This window comes from Schistocerca gregaria, chromosome 8 (assembly GCF_023897955.1).
Source record: "Schistocerca gregaria isolate iqSchGreg1 chromosome 8, iqSchGreg1.2, whole genome shotgun sequence".
NCBI lineage: Eukaryota > Metazoa > Arthropoda > Insecta > Orthoptera > Acrididae > Schistocerca > Schistocerca gregaria.
Window position 1 is genome coordinate 109221188 of NC_064927.1, and position 20976 is coordinate 109242163.

Consider the following 20976-nt stretch of genomic DNA (forward strand, 5'->3'; position numbering starts at 1 on the left):
TGGAGAATTCCTCGACTTCTCTGACCGCAATTTACACTGAGAGCAGTTTTCACTGGGTGCAGTTTACAGGACACGCTCTACAGGCATTGAAATTAATCATTCATGAAGACTGACTTTTGTACTGGACCAAGTCAGATTCACAACCTGTGCAAGTAGAGACCCCATCCAGAATCCTGCTGCTTGTCCGATTCGAGAAATCCCACAGGGATTTCGAAGATATTGTGCATCCATATCGAAAAGTAACTAGAGCTGTCTGTGCTTCCACTTGTATATATAGATAAATGGTGTCTGTTCTGTCACACACGTCCGACAGAAGAGACACCACTTATCTATATTTAGAGGAACTGACTATGAATGATGACTCTGATGACTGTAGGAATGTACTAAAAACACCACTGTATTCTTTCTACAGGACTCATCAATACGCAGTTAGATATATCGTGGCCATAGAGATATTTCCTCCCCCCATGAACCATGGACCTTGCCGTTGGTGGGGAGGCTTGTGTGCCTCAGCGATGCAGATGGCCGTACCGTAGGTGCAACCACAACGGAGGGGTATCTGTTGAGAGGCCAGACAAACGTGTGGTTCCTGAAGAGGGGCAGCAGCCTTTTCAGTAGTTGCAGGGGCAACAGTCTGGATGATTGACTGATCTGGCCTTGCAACATTAACCAAAACGGCCTTGCTGTGCTGGTACTGCGAACGGCTGAAAGCAAGGGGAAACTACAGCCGTAATTTTTCCCGAGGACATGCAGCTTTACTGTATGATTAAATGATGATGGCATCCTCTTGGGTAAAATATTCCGGAGGTAAAATAGTCCCCCATTCGGATCTCCGGGCGGGGACTACTCAGGAGGATGTCGTTATCAGGAGAAAGAAAACTGGCGTTCTACGGATCGGAGCGTGGAATGTCAGATCCCTTAATCGGGCAGGTAGGTTAGAAAATTTAAAAAGGGAAATGGATAGGTTAAAGTTAGATATAGTGGGAATTAGTGAAGTTCGGTGGCAGGAGGAACAAGACTTCTGGTCAGGTGACTACAGGGTTATAAACACAAAATCAAATAGGGGTAATGCAGGAGTAGGTTTAATAATGAATAGGAAAATAGGAATGCGGGTAAGCTACTACAAACAGCATAGTGAACGCATTATTGTGGCCAAGATAGATACGAAGCCCACACCTACTACAGTAGTACAAGTTTATATGCCAACTAGCTCTGCAGATGATGAAGAAATTGAAGAAATGTACGATGAAATAAAAGAAATTATTCAGATAGTGAAGGGAGACGAAAATTTAATAGTAATGGGTGACTGGAATTCGAGTGTAGGAAAAGGGAGAGAAGGAAACATAGTAGGTGAATATGGATTGGGGCTAAGAAATGAAAGAGGAAGCCGCCTAGTAGAATTTTGCACAGAGCACAACTTAATCATAGCTAACACTTGGTTTAAGAATCATGAAAGAAGGTTGTATACGTGGAACAACCTTGGAGATACTAAAAGGTATCAGATAGATTATATAATGGTAAGACAGAGATTTAGGAACCAGGTTTTAAATTGTAAGACATTTCCAGGGGCAGATGTGGACTCTGACCACAATCTATTGGTTATGACCTGTAGATTAAAACTGAAGAAACTGCAAAAATGTGGGAAATTAAGGAGATGGGACCTGGATAAACTGAAAGAACCAGAGGTTGTACAGAGGTTCAGAGAGAGCATAAGGGAACAATTGACAGGAATAGGGGAAAGAAATACAGTAGAAGAAGAATGGGTAGCTCTGAGGGATGTAGTAGTGAAGGCAGCAGAGGATAAAGTAGGTACAAAGACGAGGGCTGCTAGAAATCCTTGGGTAACAGAAGAAATATTGAATTTAATTGATGAAAGGAGAAAATATAAAAATGCAGTAAATGAAGCAGGCAAAAAGGAATACAAACGTCTCAAAAATGAGATCGACAGGAAGTGCAAAATGGCTAAACAGGGATGGCTAGAGGACAAATGTAAGGATGTAGAAGCTTATCTCACTAGGGGTAAGATAGATACTGCCTACAGGAAAATTAAAGAGACCTTTGGAGAGAAGACAACCACGTGTATGAATATCAAGAGCTCAGATGGCAGCCCAGTTCTAAGCAAAGAAGGGAAGGCAGAAAGGTGGAAGGAGTATATAGAAGGTTTATACAAGGGCGATGAACTTGAGGACAATATTATGGAAATGGAAGAGGATGTAGATGAAGACGAAATGGGAGATACGATACTGCGTGAAGAGTTTGACAGAGCACTGAAAGACCTGAGTCGAAACAAGGCCCCCGGAGTAGACAACATTCCATTAGAACTACTGACGGCCTTGGGACAACCAGTCCTGACAAAACTCTACCAGCTGGTGAGCAAGATGTATGAGACAGGCGAAATACCCTCAGACTTCAAGAAGAATATAATAATTCCAATCCCAAAGAAAGCAGGTGCTGACAGATGTGAAAATTACCGAACTATCAGTTTAATAAGCCACGGCTGCAAAATACTAACGCGAATTCTTTACAGACGAATGGAGAAACTGGTAGATGCAGACCTCGGGGAGGATCAGTTTGGATTCCGTCGAAATGTTGGAACACGTGAGGCAACACTGACCTTACGACTTATCTTAGAAGAAAGATTAAGAAAAGCAAACCTACGTTTCTAGCATTTGTAGACATAGAGAAAGCTTTTGACAATGTTGACTGGAATACCCTTTTTCAAATTCTAAAGGTGGCAGGGGTAAAATACAGGGAGCGAAAGGCTATTTATAATTTGTACAGAAACCAGATGGCAGTAATAAGAGTCGAGGGGCATGAAAGGGAAGCAGTGGTTGGGAAAGGAGTGAGACAGGGTTGTTGCCTCTCCCCGATGTTATTCAATCTGTATATTGAGCAAGCAGTAAAGGAAACAAAAGAAAAATTTGGAGTAGGTATTAAAATTCATGGAGATGAAGTAAAAACTTTGAGGTTCGCCGATGACATTGTAATTCTGTCAGAGACAGCAAAGGACTTGGAAGAGCAGTTGAACGGAATGGACAGTGTCTTGAAAGGAGGATATAAGATGAACATTAACAAAAGCAAAACGAGGATAATGGAATGTAGTCAAATTAAATCGGGTGATGCTGAGGGAATTAGATTAGGAAATGAGACACTTAAAGTAGTAAAGGAGTTTTGCTATTTAGGAAGTAAAATAACTGATGATGGTCGAAGTAGAGAGGATATAAAATGTAGACTGGCAATGGCAAGGAAAGCGTTTCTGAAGAAGAGAAATTTGTTAACATCGAATATAGATTTATGTATCAGGAGGTCGTTTCTGAAAGTATTTGTTTGGAGTGTAGCCATGTATGGAAGTGAAACATGGACGATAACTAGTTTGGACAAGAAGAGAATAGAAGCTTTCGAAATGTGGTGCTACAGAAGAATACTGAAGATAAGGTGGATAGATCACGTAACTAATGAGGAGGTATTGAATAGGATTGGGGAGAAGAGAAGTTTGTGGCACAACTTGACTAGAAGAAGGGATCGGTTGGTAGGACATGTTTTGAGGCATCAAGGGATCACAAATTTAGCATTGGAGGGCAGCGTGGAGTGTAAAAATCGTAGAGGGAGACCGAGAGATGAGTACACTAAGCAGATTCAGAAGGATGTGGGTTGCAGTAGGTACTGGGAGATGAAGCAGCTTGCACAGGATAGAGTAGCATGGAGAGCTGCATCAAACCAGTCTCAGGACTGAAGACAACAACAACAACAACAGAGATATTTAAGCATCCTTCTTGTTCGCCTAATGCAAATTAAACAAGAAGAAGCCCTAATAAAAGACACCATGGGATGTACCTCTGTCATACATTTCACAGTGATTTGAGGGGTTTCTATATAGTTGGTTGGTTGGTTGGTTTAAAAGAGAGGGGATGGAAGGGACCAAACTGCCTGGTCATCGGTCCCTTGTTCCAAATAAAACAATACCTCACGCTTGAGAATCAGATATACGATATGTATAACACAGAACAGAAAGAAAGGAAAAACCACAAGAATGGAGGAAAGGCAATAAATACTAAAAGGAACAAAAGTGGACAAGAAAACAACAGAGAGATACAAGAAACCGTCAGAAGAGAGTAAAACAACAAAGCAGATTACAGTGGCTGGTCGACCACGAAAATAATAAGGAAAAGCCAGCCACTCCGCAACACATTGAAACCTCCCCCATAAATGCACTAGGGTGGAGGACACAGATGGACAAAAGACATGTGCTAAATCTCATATTGAATGATAAAACCCACCCTCACGGATAAAACGTAAAACCAAATCAGCTGATGAGGTGTTGTCTGCTAAAATCGATGATAAGGAAACTAGTAACCGAAGATGAAGTCGCAGGGCAGTGAAAGGAGGACATAGCTGAAGAATACGGGCCACTGTCAACCAGGCGCCCTACCGACACTGAGGTGGGTCTTCACGGCGCAGCAGGTAGTCGTGGGTTGCTCAGGCATGGCCAATGCAGAACCAGCAGAGAAGGAGTTCAAGCGAGAGGCCCTCATCAACGACTTCCACATGTTCGTTGTCCCCTTAATGGCTCGCAGTTTGTTTTAAGTACCGAGATTTTGTCATTCTGTATTCCAAAGCTAAAAAATCTTGCTGCGAAATAACGAAAGCAGGTCAGTTGCAGGGATGCTGATCTCCAGAAGCGGTTTCCGTGTAACATGTTTCGCCAGCCTGTCAGCAGGTTCATTTCCTGGGATTCCGACACGACCAGGGGTCCAGATGAACACCACTGAACGACTGGAACGTTTCAGGGTTTAGATGGACTCCTGGATGGATGCTACCAATGGGTGACGAGGGTAGCACTGGTTAATAGCTTTCAGGCTGCCCAAGGAGTCAGTACATAAAAGAAAAGACTCCCCAGGGCATAAATGGACATACTGAAGTGCTCGAGATCTTGCCACAAGCTCTGCAGTGAATACACTGCAGGCATTGGGTAAGGAATACTATTCAATATGGCCACTGTGAACGTAGGCGAAGCCAACGTGACCATCATCAATCGAGCTGTCTGTGTAAACCAGTTCAGAGCTCTGTAACATGTCAAGATTCGAGGGGAAGTGACAGCGAAGAGCTGCAGGGTTAACAGAGTCCTTAGGGCCACGTGAAAGGTCCAAACGAAGCTGTGGCCTAGGCGTACTCCATGGAGGCGTACGTGAATGGAGGGTAAAGGGAAGGACTCCTGTTCGAAGAGAAGGGACCACACACATACAGTAATCGTTAGCGCTGACCTGGGCTGCGGGTGCAGGAGATGGACTGCCACGGGTGGGAAAAGGAGATGGTAATGTGGATGCTCAGGAGAACTATTAATGCATGCAGCATAACTGGCGTGCAGTTGTGCAAGTGTGACCTGCAGTGGAAGGACCCCGGCATCCACCAGTACATTTGCCACCAGACTCGTCCTAAAAGATCCTGTTACTAGTCGAGCAGCGTATTGGTGCACAGGGTCGAGTAAATGTAACGCTGAGGGCGCTGGTGAACCATAAACCAAACTCCCATAGACAGTTGAGAATTGTACAAGAGCTCTTTAGAGCCGCAGTATCGTAGGGCGATCTGCACCCCAAATGGTGCTGCTCGGGCAATGGAGGATATTGAGGTGCTGCCAGCACTTCCACTTAAGCTGACAAAGATGAGGAAGCTAAGTCAAGCGTTGTAAACCAGTCCTAAGAATCGATATGTCTCCCCTACAGTGAGTGGATCATCATGAAGGTATCGTTCTGGGCCCGGATGTACAGTATAACGCTAACAGAAGTGCATGACACACGTCTCTGCGGGTGAAAACTGGAAGCCGTGGGCTAGAGCCTGTGACTGCGCCTTGTGGATGGTTGCAGTACGAAATGCAGAAATCGCCTGCATACAGAGTTGGTGACACTGAAGGCCCTACAGCTGCTGCTAGACCGTTAATGGCGACTAAAAGGAGATAGACACTCAATAAGGAGCCCTGCAGGACACCATTCTCCAGGATATGGGGAGAACTAAGGGATGCACCAACTTGGACATAGAAAGAACGAAGTGACAGGAAGTTTAGGATAAAAATCGGGAGCAGGCCCTGGGACACCCCACTCATACAATGTGGCAAAGATATGGTGTCGCCAGGTCATGTCGTATGGATTACGTAAGCAAACAAAGACAGCAACCAGGTGCTAGCGTCTGGAAAAGGCTGTTCGGATGGCAGACTCGAGGGATGCCAGATTATCAATGTTAGAGCGACCCTGGCGGATGCCATCCGGACATGGGGCAGGAGACTATGTGACTCCAGGACCCAACTCAACTGTCGAAACACCATACATTCCAGCAGCTTTTATAGAACGTTGGTGAGGTTAGTTGGCCGGTAGCTATCCACGTCAAATGGGTTGTTACCGAGTTTGAGCACAGGCATGATGGTGCTCTCACGACATTGCGATCGAAAGACGCCATCGCACCACATCTTGTTGAAGACAACGAGGAGACGCCTCTTGTAGTCAGACGAGAGATGTTTAATCATCTTATTGTGGATATTATCCCGCACAGGAGCTGTGTCAGGGTAACAGCCAAAGGTGCTGAGAAGATTCCACTCAGTAAATGCGGCGTTATAGGGTTCACTGTGGTGTGTAGTGAACGAGAGAACCCTCTCTTCCATCAGTCGTTTGAGGACGCGAAAGGCTGGGGGATAATTCTCCAATGCAGAGGCGCAAGCATAGTGCTGAGCAAACAGCTCGGCAACTCCGTTTGCGTTGGTAGACAACACGCCATTTATGTGCACACCCATTGATGTCTGAGACCCGAAAAGACGTTTGTCTTGGACCGGAATTGGGAAGGTGACATCAGGCACCTCTCCCTACACTCCGGTTTCTGTCTTTGTATAAGCTGGCGAATGCGGGCATGGAGCCATTTAAAGGCTAAGAGGTGCTGTAGGGATGGGTGCTGCTTATGTCGCTGTAGACCTCGCCGACGCTGTTTAATGAACTCAGCGGCTTCCAGCGACCACCACGGGACTTTCTTTCCCTGGGGTCGCCCCAGAGAACGAGGGATCGTGTTCTCCGCTGCAGAAACTACCGTTTTGGTGACCAGGTCAATCACAACATCGATGGCACCATGTGGGGGAGATTCAGCGGTCACAGCAGAGGTGAAGGCTTCCCAGTCTGCCTTGTCTAAAGCCCATCTGGGTAGGCGTCCATGGGCATGACGCGAGAGGAGTGACAGGAAGATGGGGAAGTGATCACTACCTCACAGGTCGTCATGTGCTCTGCAGTGGATAGATGGCAGGAGTCCTGGGATGCAAATTAATAAATCAATGGCCGAGTAACTACCATGAGGCACACTGAAATGTGTGGCGCCCACAGCATTTAAGAGGCAGAGGTCGAGTTGGGACAGAGAATTTTCGACTCCTCTGCCTCGGCCAGTAAGCATGGTACCACCCCACAAAGGGTTATGACCAATAAAATCTCCCATAAGTAGTAAAGGTTTAGGGCGGTGACCAATCAGAGTAGCCAGGACATTCAGGGGGGAACCAGCACCATCCGGAGGAAGATTTAAGTTGCAGGCAGTTATTTCCTTCATCGTCCTTATCATAACAGCAACAGCTTCAAGAGGAGTTTGAAGGTATACAGGTTCACCACAGACCGAGTTCAAGTCATATACGCAGACACCACCTGACACCATATTATATTCGTTCTGGTTCTTGTAATAGAGCCACAGAGAACAGGGGTTCACACTGCCAGAAACCAGGTTTCCTTGGAGACAATGCAGAAGGCAGGTGCAAAGCTTAACAACTGCCATAGCTCAGACAGGTGGTGGAAAAAACGGCCGCAATTCCAATGGAGGATGGCGTCATTGTTAGTCTGGGAAGGCATGAAGCGCCCAAGGAGGCAAGGTACTTCTCAGGGTCACCTTCTGCCACCGATTGAGTACCTATGCGATAGACATCCATTGTGTCTGAGTGTCAGGCGATATCTAGGTTCTCAGCAGATGCCCGTATCTCCACCACATCCTCAGATGCAGAACTTGTAGGGAGTGTGGTATTGATGCCACAGTAAGGTCTTGGTTCTTGGGTGCCTTCTTCTTTGTTGATTTCTCTCCCTGTTCCTTCATTGTTTATGGCTGGCAGGACTTCATTGGGTCAGTCTGAGGGACTGAGAAGGAGCGTGAAGCCCTACAAACTGCTATCTGTGGTTGCTTCAGCCACATACGGGTATCTGCTTTTCCACTGGTCGGAACCTGGTAAGGGAGTGACCCAAGCGATTCCCTTCCCGGCTAGAGGAGCTGAAGAAGACTTACACTTCTCCACTTGAGAAGTGGGGACTGATGTCCCTGATGCTTTGGGGCGGGGGGGGGGGGGGTGCTGTTCCTAAAGTAGGTGGTGCAGGAGCTACATGGAGGGAAGCGCTTCCCACCATCAAGGGGCAGGTGGAGTCTGACAGCTATGAGAGCCAACTGTACGTGGCAAAACAGGAGATGGTGGGGGCGTAGGTTGAAATCATTAGCACAGGTTGGAGCCTCTCATATTTTCACTTACTCTCAGTGTAGGTCAGGCTGTCCAAGGTCTTGTATTCCATTACCTTCCATTCTTTCTGTAGAATCCTGCAGTCCAGCGAGCAAGGGGAATAGTGCTGTCCGTGGTTGACACAGATTGGAGGCAGGGCACATGGAGTATTGGGCTGGGAAGGACGTCCACAATCTCGAGTGGCGGAGTGGCGGCGCTGGAAGTACAGTGGGAAGACATATGACAAATTTCCGGCATTTAAAACACCGAATTGGGGGAGGGATATATAGCTTGACATCACAGTCGTAGTCCATCACCTTAACCTCAGTGAAGATGAAGGTACCATTGGCAACCTAATTAACCTCAGGCCTCGATGGATGTGCCAGAAAAAGTGAACGCTTCGTCGCTCTAAATTTGCTCACAGCTCGTCATCAGACTGTAAATCAAGGTCCCTATGGAAAATAACACCCTGGACCACATTTAAGCTCTTATGGGGCATGATGGAAACAGAAAATTCCTCCAGCTTGTCACTGACAAGTAATGTCCATGACTGGGCAGAGTGTGCTGTTTTTATTAATACTGACCCAGAGCACGTTTTGTACAAGCCCTCCAAAAAAACTAGTCTTCGTTGACATGAATGATTCCCTATCAGCTCTCGTACAGACAAGGTAGCAGCGCGAATAAGCTTCACTGCCATCCTTAGCCACGCGTTCCTCCCCTGGTGTGGCCAGGGAGGGAAACTATTTGGGGTCATACTTCTCCACATTGAATGGAGCTCTGGAATGCTTAGAGACTTCTGGTGGGTTACCATCAGCATGAGATGACATACCACACTTCATTGTGTGTCATCCGCCCTCATGCCACAATCTCTGACCAAGGGCTCTCTCCTCGGGTGCCACCCAGCCTCAGCAAGGGCCACCTGGCAGGATGGTCATTCCAGGGAATCCTCATGACCCAGTTAGATAGGCATCTACTCCTTGGCTTACATGGAGAGTTAATGGCGCAAGACATCAGCAGAGCGATCCATGAGCTGTCAGGGGGCTACAGCCAACACGGTACATGGTGACCACACCACAACAGACTGGCTACTGTGTTGGATAAGAGATGCAAAGAAGTCCATGGTCATCATCGACACAGAAAGCGGCACTGTATATGGCATGGTGGAAAACGCACCTCGCTCAAAAGAAGGAGAAGGAGCGAGACTGCAATGCAATGATGAGAAAGTGGGCTAAAGATCTCAATGCACGATGGACACGATGCACCATGTAAGGTGCCCTTCCCCAATTAGCTCGCTCCTCAGAAAAAGTTTGGAGAATGGAGGTCAAACCAACACAGAAAATCTGAAACATGTGAGACTCTTTTTAGTCACCTCTTACGACAGCTGGAAATACCTCGGTCCTATTCAGACGCTCTGACCTGCAGGGGGCGTTTATAAATAGACATATTGTAGTGATTATACTATCACGTTATAAATTTTGTTTCGAACCTCTGAAAACATTAAATGCAATTTACATCCAACTAATAATTTAGAGAGAAAAGGAACAGTAACATAGTTTCCTGATATATTCAAGAACTGGATGTTGGAATCTAATTGTATCAGATGTTGATACCATCCCACCGGCCTCACACATTTGGCAACGGAATTGGAAGTTTCCATCATATGTCGACAGCCGTCATGTGGGACCTGGTGGACCCGATGGTGGACGCCTGCTGAACCACACCTCCATAACTCCTTACCATGAGGACACTCTGCCATTGTGATAAGGGGTTCGTGGTGGCAGTCACTCACACCACTCGCACGAACAGATTCTCCGACGTGACACCTTCATCACACTTGCTTCAGGGTGCCCTATCATTGTTGACACTGAAATTGCTGGATTTTTTATCGTGATGCACTGTTTGTAATGAGTCTTCGTACAATTGGAGGTATAAAGGATGATTATAATTAAAATTTCTTCTTGGCAAATTACATACTTGACTTCGGATCAACGGGAGGTACTCTGTGGGTTTTGGTGGGTACGTTTGGGAGTATCAAAATATATCGCATCACTGTTTTTCGAAGGTATTGACTTTAGATGCTTCACGATATTGCATCCCCGACGGAAGGTAGATCTTAATATGTGACAAAGATTTCAAGAACATATGTCTACATATTTCGGAGAAAAAGGGTTTTGATCAGCCAGACAAACTGGCAGGAAGACAGCAGACAGACCACAAAGTCATGCTATAAGAGTTCCGTTTTTACTGACTTCAGTAGGGACACTAAAACAACAATGATAAATCGTTGCTCCCGTTCGTCCTTGTCATGAGTTTACTTGGAGGTTAGTGATGGTTTGAACTACGGTTATGTGAGTCTCGATGACGACAAGGAGTTCTTCAATATATTGAAAACAATAAAAAGCTTCATTCTTACGGTGGTAGCATTGATATCCATATTACACAAGATACATTTTCCGGAAGTCGGAAAGGGAATTTCGGAAAAAAGACTTTGCTGTCGTGTTTACATTTTAAGGCCGACAGTGTGTTTGCTTAACCAGCCGAACATCGGTTTCCTGATCTTCAGTTGTTTTACGCTAATGATTTAACCATCGGAATGGCTATTTCTCTTCAGATAAATGTTGTATAATATGTTTATTTTTCCTTGTCTGTACAATCGTAACACCGACAACAGAAATGAGTTTCAAAAATGGTAGCACATTTGTACGGGAGCGACATTCGATTGTGGAAGAGGAAATCTGGCAGCTAGAACCCCATTTTCATAATCGATATTGATATGTTTACTTAGCTAAACAGATGCGGTATTGGAAAACGGTTTACGAAATCCGGGTTTGAAGGCTCATGCAAACTTTGTACCTGTTACACTCAACTGACTAATACACAAACAACAGCAGGTGCAGTGTCGGTGACCAGAGTCATGCTGGGACGACCGACATTCCTCACCTCAACTGAGGACCACTGACGTCACTAGATCCACCAACTGGCTGCAGCATCGTGAGAGAGTGGAGGAGGAGAGAGTGTAGCAGATGGCGTGCTGCTCCCCCAGCTGCGCTGGTCCTCCCTTCCACAGACAGGCGGCGACCGTCGTTGGCTGCTGCCCTGGAACATTGAGAGAACACCATCACCAGGTGTCCTTCCTCCGCCACGACGACTTGGTAAAGTCAGTCTATACAGACAGCCGCTTTGACTAACTTTATCTGCGATAATGACGAAAAACGATAGAACTCTTGCCAAAATTAACAATTAACTAACTAAAGTTATTACTTGTATTGTCACTCATCAGTTGCAACTAAGAGCGACCTACTGGCTGAGAGGTAACTTTCCAAGTGACACAAGGACATACCTTGCATAAACTAAACCGACAGAATTACATTACAGAAAAACAGAACTAGGATATTACACTCTGCAAGGAGATACATCCTTGTCAGCTCTTAGCCAAAACTTCACAACTAGCAACATTTTCGGCTCTTGGAGCCATAGCATTCGCTCCCAAGTTTCACTTAGTAGCTGAGAAAGAAATCTGTAGCAGGTGGAGCGAGGTTCCAATGATTACCAAAAACCAGTATCTCCTATTTCATTGCATTATATTTATATGCTAAATTTTTAGTTTTTGAGTTGTCTGTCACGGACTGCGAGACACCAGGGTATCGAAATATGTGAAATTTACAACTACATTCTTAATAGCAGCGGGAGGAATGCTTTCCACAGGGTGATATCTGCTATGGACTGACGCGACGTGACATCCTCCGAGAAGCACTCTTGATCTTCAAAGTCCCTAGAAGTATTTACTTAATGCATAACAATTTAAAAGAGCAGACACGATTTGTTCGCCAAAAATAGACAGTAGTGTGAGAATGAGATTCCTACGTAGCTGCGTGCACAAGTATTCATTGCTGGACACACAATAGGGGGAAAGGACTGCCTAACAACCCTACCACAACAAAGGTCAGAATTTAATGGTTGTGGTGATGCTCACGCTGCTAAACACTGCATTTTCGGGCTACAACTAAGTTATTATGTGGCAGGTGTCATTAGAGCAGAGCACAGTTAATAAAGTCATTTCATGTAATAATAAAAAAAATAGACACTCATCTGTTTGTGTTTTCCACTCTGGTCTCGTCGTAAAATCATGGCTAAATCGTTGAAAATCTAGGTGGTGATTCCAAACTCGGATGCAAAGAGGCCTAGGTTTTATCCTGCTATATACAAAAGTTATGTAGACGCGCTTCACAAACCATTCTTGGAGATTACACTTTTGCTAGACAATGGTGATGGAAAAAAATAATCAGCACTCCGAAATTAAGTTACACTTCCTTTTAATTGATTTTATTGGAATATCACACGACAGACTAAACATCACTTCACAATACAAGACATACTTAAAAACATTTTCATCACAGTCACTATTAAAGTTCACATTTTATAAGCTGACTACGTTATGCGTCTTTCCAACACTTTACTTACTCCACGTCCGACTCTCTAACAACTCTCTAACAACTAACTCTTTAACGACTAACTAATAATCGCTTACGCGCCCAAAAGTCAGAGTTACGAGTACGTCAAAGATCATAGTGACAAAAGAAAGAGTACACATAAGAATAATATTATTGCAATATAAACATATCGATGTATCACAAATGAAATCAAATCTGAATGTTGTCTCAGGAATACGTCAACTACTTTGCAGAAACACAGTGGAATATTACTGGTATCGAGAGGTTCAGGTGAGGTGCCGTAATGGTTGCATAATTCAAGTACCATTACAATTGGGAGTAATTTTCTGGTGTTTCTCAACTCCAGCGATCAACTGCTTGACAATAAATAAGTAGTGTAGAGGATGCTGGTTCACTACGAGAGATCGACTTGGGCGGTGCACGTAAGGTCTGCTGTCATTTGGTAGTCTAAAACATACTCAGCCAAATGTGACACAATAAGGGCGAAAGAGATGTTCAGCGTAAAGCGGCTGGAAGGAAGTCTTGTTCATAGCTTTCGAAAGAGTCTACTCCGTTGCAGCAGCACAGCCCCGTGTTGACATATGATACGTCACACACAGATTTTAAAATTGCAGCCACTCTCTGTCTTCAATTGTACAAAGCATCTCATCACGTTCAATTCAATGCTCACTTAGTCATGCCAACTGATGGATGTGTGTCCTTCTATGGGTCAGAATCTTCATGCTTATTGTTAACTCAGTAATCAGTGATGGTTTATGTGGACGTTGGCAATCTCCCTCAGCACCACTAACATTCAGAGTTTGTGCACCTTTGCCAAAGCTTTGTTGCGTACGTTAATATAATTCATTTGTAACCTCATAAAAGTAACAGTAACTTCTTTTCCACAGTTCTTGATTAAAAGCGAACTCCATGCACTTTAACAATGAACGATACTTAATTCTGTCCTCTTATTTCTCTCCACAACTAAATAAGATCCTACTCTCAATATCGATGTAGATACGGAGCCCATATTTGGTATATGGCTTGGTCCCACCAGCTTAAATACTGACGTCCCGTATAAATAAACGTTTCGCAATTTTTTGTTGTATACTTCACATGATCTTATGAGGAGCCATCTGTTCACCGTAAACGTCAGCGGGTTCAGGGCTTAACAGCATTACGGGGATATTCTTAAAACTCAACCGTAACCTGAAATTGAGCAGAGATCTTCCAACATTAAGCCGTCATGCACATATTCAGAATCATTTCCATTTCCGTTTTTCTTTAACACCTTCGAAATTAAGAAACAGAGACGAAACCTTCAGTTTACTCCAGCAGTGCGCACCGAGCAAAGTGTTTCGGGCTCATTAGTCGAAGTTACAGAGTGAGGTGAGCATGCTGGAGTACAGGCAACACGTTTAACGTCTTAGACGCACCACACACATGTAACTGTCTTAATGAAACGCGGCTGCTCTGAAAGGAATGAAAAGAAGAAAAGCCAACTCCCCCTAAGATATTCCAGCACATTTATGGTCATCTTAAGAGCACGCTGCCAAACAGGTCTTTTCAACCAAATCATCAGAGAAGCTAAACTACTAACGAATTGCCAGCAAAGCATCACCGTACCAATCTTGGGTACTGCATGACATAATCTGCCTAGAGATTGGAGGACGTGCTACTTTAGATTAGCTTGTTTGCTGGATACGGCTTCTGTATGCTTGAAGTTCTGTGGTTCACTTCTATTGCTAATCTATAAAAGAGCCTAAGCATGTTTCTAAATTTAATGCAACAGAAAAAAGATGAACATTTATTATTTACTACGAAAGAAGCGAAAACTGTTTGTTAGAGGAGACATATATTCAAAGTGCAATGATAATAAGAAAATAAGTATTTTTAATGCCGACAAAACGCTGGCAGCTCGGATTGTGATGGAGTTCGTCAGAAAGCAGATTACGTCGACAAATTCAGTCGGACCTGTGTGGTGTAGTGCACTTGGAAAGAAGTCTGAAAGACTTCAACGAGTTGAACATTGCATATCACATAGGAAGTTAAATTTTATATTGTAAACAAATGTTTCTTTTTTATATTGAGATTATTTTCAGGCTTCACTGTGAACGTGGTGGCTCTGTCCGCCGTGGCCGTCGCAATTATACGTTTGCTCGATTTACTCTTGATTAACCCAATCGCTGGTTCCCAAGCCTTGCTAAGATTATAGCCAAAGTCACGGTTTATGAGGTCGTCATTGGTGCGAATTTCGATGGCCTCTCTAACAACGCTGTCCCAGTAACTCGATGTCTGTACCTGAATCCTCGTGCGTTCATACTTCATAGCGTGATTTTCCGATAAACAATGTTGAGCGACCGCCGACTTGCTCGGATACATCAGTCTAGTGTGCCTCTGGTGTTCACGGCATTGATACTCACATCGTCTGACCAATATACGACTTGCCACGTTGACACGGAATCTGGTACACGTCGGCCTTCCTCAAACCGAGATTATCTTTGGCGCTCCCCACCAGTGCACGAGTTTTATTCGGAGGACAAAACACAGTTCCGACCCGGCGTTTCTTCAAAATGCGGGCTCTGAAATTGTTGTCTTACCTGCTGACAAAGGCTATGCTACAGTTGTTGTCTCCCATAAGGACTCCATTGATAAGATGCAGAGCCTGCTAAATGACGATTCCTACCGGAAGATCAGAGTTAACCCTACAAAGAATGTGGACAACAAGACGAGGTCGCTTCTCAAGGACGCAGATTTACCGGAGGGTGACGCTAAGAAATTGTTAACCCAAGGTCCGGTACCGCCCATACTATATGGACTCCCGAAGGTTCACAAAGAGGGGATACCATTACGCCCCACTGTCAGCAACATCAGGGCACCTACATATTTGTTGGCCAAATACCGGACTGGAATATTAAGTCATTATGTGGCTAAATGTCCTCATCACATTCGTAATTCCGTGGATTTTGTTAAACGCCTTGATAGCTTCAGGTTGGATGAGACAGATATCATGGTGTGTTTTCACGTCGTTTCCTTGTTTACGAGGGTACCCCTGCGAGAGTAACTAGAATTGATTAGTCAGAAGTTTGACGAGAAGACCACTGAACTTTTTAGGGATGTTTTGTCTTCCACGTATTTTCTTTTTAATGGAGAATACTACGATCAAACTTAGGGAGCCGCCATGGGTAGGTCACTCTCACCGGTGGTAGCGAATTTGTACATGAAGAACTTCGAAGAGGAAGCTCTGTCCTCATCCGAATGGAAACCTACTTGCTTTTTCCGTTAAGTGGACGACACGTTCGTCATCTTTCCACATGGTATGGACAAACTCCTTGACTTCCTTACACATCTAAACTCCATACACCCCAACATCAAATTCACTATGGAGACTGAAACAGAGTGTACATTAACTTTCTTTGACGTCTTGGTCAAGAGAAGGGCTGACGGCACCCTAGGTCATGGGATGTATCGGAAGACAACGCACACTGATCTGTATTTGCACGCAGACAGTCGCCACCACCCTTCACAGACGAACGGGGTACTTAAAACTCTAGTACATAGGGGGCCCACCATCGCTGACGCAGAGAGTCTACCCCAGGAATTGGAATATCTGAGAACTGTAACTCGAAAGAATGGGTTCTCAGAGTCGCAGATTCAACGTGCTCTCCGCCCAACCACTGCAGTTCAACCTGTGGCGATGGATGAAATCACGAGGGAGGAGGAAGGCACTGCGTTTATTCCACATAAAGGGCGAACTCCCGGGGAAAATCGCAGGCAGTTTGAAGAAACACCGGGTTGGAACTGTGCTTTGCCCTCCGAATAAAAGTCGTGCACTGGTGGGGAGCGCCAAAGATGACATCAGTTTGAGGAAGGTCGACATGTACCAGTTTCCGTGTCAATGTGGCAAATCGTATATTGGTCAGACGATGCGTACCGTCGAGGATCGATGCCGTGAACACCAGAGACAAACTCGACTGATGTATCCGAGCAAGTCGGCGGTTGCTGAACATTGTTTGTCGGAAAATCACGCTATGTAGTATGAAGGTACGAGGATTCTGGTACCGACGTCGAGATACTGGAACAGCGTTGTTAGAGAGGCCATCGAAATTCGCACCAAAGACGACCTCACAAACCGTGACTGTGGCTATAATCTTAGCAAGGCTTCGGAACGAGCGATTGGGTTAATCAAGAGTAAATCGAGCAAACGTATAATTGCGACGGCCACGGAGGACAGAGCCATCACTCCGACGTCATCTCAGACGTCCTCCGCTCGGACAGCGGAGGGAGGGCGCCGCGGGCGGAAGGTATTTAAATCGGCCTCCGCCGTGACCGAACCCAGATCCCTATGAGCAGCCATAGCGTACGGATCTCCGTGCCGGCACGTTCACAGGAGCTCAGTCCGTCAGTTCACCTGATGATGGCGACATCTATGATCGCCGAATATTGTGCGCCGGTTTAAGGCGCCATGTCATGGATTGCGCGGCCCTTCCCGCAGGAGGTTCCAGTACCCCTCTGGCATGGGTGCGTGTGTTTTTCTTAGCACAGATTTGATTAAGATGTCCTCAGCAGTTTGGTAGCTTAGAACTTCACACAGACGTTTTTCTACTGTACCTGATGTAGAACAGTGAATTTACCGGTGCACAAAACTTGTGTCAACAGTCTTCATTTATCACGAAGGAGAATCATAACCGTTCTGATAGTGGGAAAAAGTGATCACACATATTAGTGTAAATAAGTTGTACACTTCAGTACCCATCAGTTTAATAGTTAAAGGCAGTTCCCTTCCTCACCACACTATAGGTTATAGGTTGTGACATGAGGGTTGTCGTAATCACTGCCTTCATGGTGAAACGATTCCCTGCTCATTTGACAGAATGGCCGCACGAAACCCGATACAACATAACAAAGTCACCTTGTGACCAAAGTAATGGTACCAGCATGCCTTGCTAAAATATTTTGACATGATTAGGCCCCCTAGGCCAAAATGCAGCTAAAATGCTGAAGATTTACGAAGTGTTCGATACCAGCGTGTTACGGTAAATTACCGTAGCTTTGCATGGAAAGGATAATTTTGCTCCTTCTAAATTCCTTGTTATGTGAAGAAATAATATAACACCAAGTAATTAGTTACTTCAAAAACGTATTTTTGCATAGTGGGTAGCAAATAACATGACACTGATATTGTAGAGATCATTGTTGATACCCATAAGTATCTGTATATTTCAATGTGAACAGGTAACAGTGTGTTTCCAAATAAATCTGTATACATGTAGACCCTATTCTCTATAAGTGTTGGCAAATTGTGAATCTCAGTACCAGATATAAAATTTACTCAAAACTTACAGAATTTCAATAATATAAGACTTTCTAATTATGATGAGAATGACTTAGTTATTTGGGACAACAAATACTTCAGAATTTAAAATAGAATTGAACGTCAATAGACAGGAGAAGAGAAAGAAGCAATTTTCATATATCGATCAGTCAAGAAGCAGTGTGGGGATGCACATGTATCATGTTTGGTCATTTCGTGGTACTGATTTGAGTGAATGTACATATTTGTTTCCCATTTACTACTTGATAGTATGAAGTTGAGGTTGTCTTTGAGTCATTTGGTATCAATGAGTGAAAGCACAGAATACTGATAATGATTCTTTCCAAATGTTACTTGTATTGTAAGTATGTGGCTGTATGTACTTGTATTGTTAGTTTAGAATATCATACAGGATTGAACCCTCCTGGCAGATTAAAACTGTGTGCCGGACCGAGACACGAACTCGGAACCTTTGCCTTCCGCTGGCAAGTCGTCTCCAACTGAAATTTTATATTAATCATTCATTTAGTTTCATTTGTGATTTTGGATATGTTTTTGAAGTTACGTTTGGCTGTAAAGCGTTAAGACAGGTTTTTTACTTATGCACAGAGGTGACTACTTAGCTTGTCACTATATATACAGGAAACATAGATGAATTACGTCGGTTTAAGTTGTATGGAGTGTGCCAAAACATTTGGTGAATGTGATATGATATGCTTTAACTAATTCTTTATCTTTTACATAGTTAGGAAAACATAAGAATTTCCTATGAATAAGAACAGGCCTCTAGGCCAAGTAGCACTGTTTCAATCTTCACTGTTCCATCCTTTATCATTAGTTCATTTTTCCCATTTATCTATCTGACCTATATTTTTCTATTGTGTTTACCGCTGTCCAGCAATCGAATTTAATTTTTTGTGATTCAACATTATATTTCATGTGGCAGAAATCTCATTACATTTGAGTTTACACAAATAACTCAGTCTGCAGCTCTTTAAATATAACAGATTTGTTTATTTAGTTATTTTGTCCGATGCTCAACTGACAAATAACTTGGTTAATTTCAAGTCTACTAATTATTTGGTTGATGTAAGTGGTATTGGTGTATTTTTACGTCTGATAAAACATAAAGTGTAATACCAGCCACACTATACATAACAAGATCGTAATTAATCACCATTTAGGTATCTAAAGCAGGATAGTAAGAATCATTATGTAGGAAAAAGGGTTATGTCAGGTAACACACTTTGAGAACAAAGTCATTCATACTTTAAAGTAATTGTTTATCACCAGAAAAGGATTAATGAGTCAAATGAAACATCCTCCCCCCCCCCCCCCCATAAAAATAAAAACATGAATGTTGCAACTAGTATGTGAATCTGATTATCAGGGTCAAGTTATGTTCAAAATGCAATATTTATGACGTACACATAATTTTGTCTGTGATAAAGCAATAATTACAGAGATGTTGAAGTGCTAAGTTAATGATGAACGTTATTGGGATTTGCAGTTAGCTGTAATGCAAGTGTAGTCTTACGTAATGAAGGTTACTGTGAGATAAGGTTACAATTATATCTTTCGAAAACACACAAACTTTGCGTCATCACAATGATTATACATTGTATTCAACATGATTATAAAGTTTAGAGATTTGCATAACTATTTTAAATGTCACGTTAATTCTGTTAAAATGTTAATGTCTGCATTAGTGATATGCAGTATGTTTTGAATAATTATCCATACATCTACTGAAAATTGTCAGTGATTTATTTAAGCATGGGTTTGTTTATTGACAAGGATGTTATTAATTTGGCAACTGTGAGTGGTTTTGTTTAATGAAAAAAGGTGACATGTATAGTTAGAAATTATTATGTAACAAAAACAGCAGGTTTCTGTGATTATTAATAGAAATACAAATCACTCTCTGCGTGTATGAAACATCGCGAGAGAATGGCATGAATGACTTGGTTGATTCTTTGTTATTGTTGTTGTTGTTGTTATTTCCTGGGCAAGGTTAGTATGAAAGAAAGGAAGTTTTTGGAAAATTCAGCGTAGAAGTCGGAAATTAATAACAAATACTGCACCAATGAAATATCATTAGTCAAGAACGACTAGATAGATTAGACTCATTTTTATCTTTTTGCGTTCGTAGTTCTCAACAACTGGCATCACTCAACAGAGGAAAATCCACTGGACCTGACGGGGTACCAATTCGATTCTACACAGAGTACGCGAAAGAACTTGCTCCTCTTTTAACAGGCGTGTACAGCAAGTCTATAGAGGAACGAAAGGTTCCATATGATTGGAAAAGAGCACAGGTAGTCCCAGTCTTCAAGAAGGGTCGTCGAGCAGGTGAGCAAAACTATAGACCTATATCTCTGACGTCGATCTGTTGTAGAATTTTAGAACATGATTTTTGCTCGCGTATCATGTCGTTTTTGGAAACCCTGAACTACTCTGTAGGAATCAGCATGGATTCCGCAAACAGCGATCGTGTGAGACCCAACTCGCTTTATTTGTTTATGAGACACAGAAAATATTAGATGCAGGCTCCCAGGTAGATGCTATTTTCCTTGACTTCCGGAAGGCGTTCGATACAGTTCCGCACTGTCGCCTGATAAACAAAGTAAGAACCTACGGAATATCAGACCAGCTGTATGGCTGGATTGAAGAGTTTTTAGCAAACAGAACACAGCATGTTGTTCCCAATGGAGAGACGTCTACAGACGTTAAAGTAACCT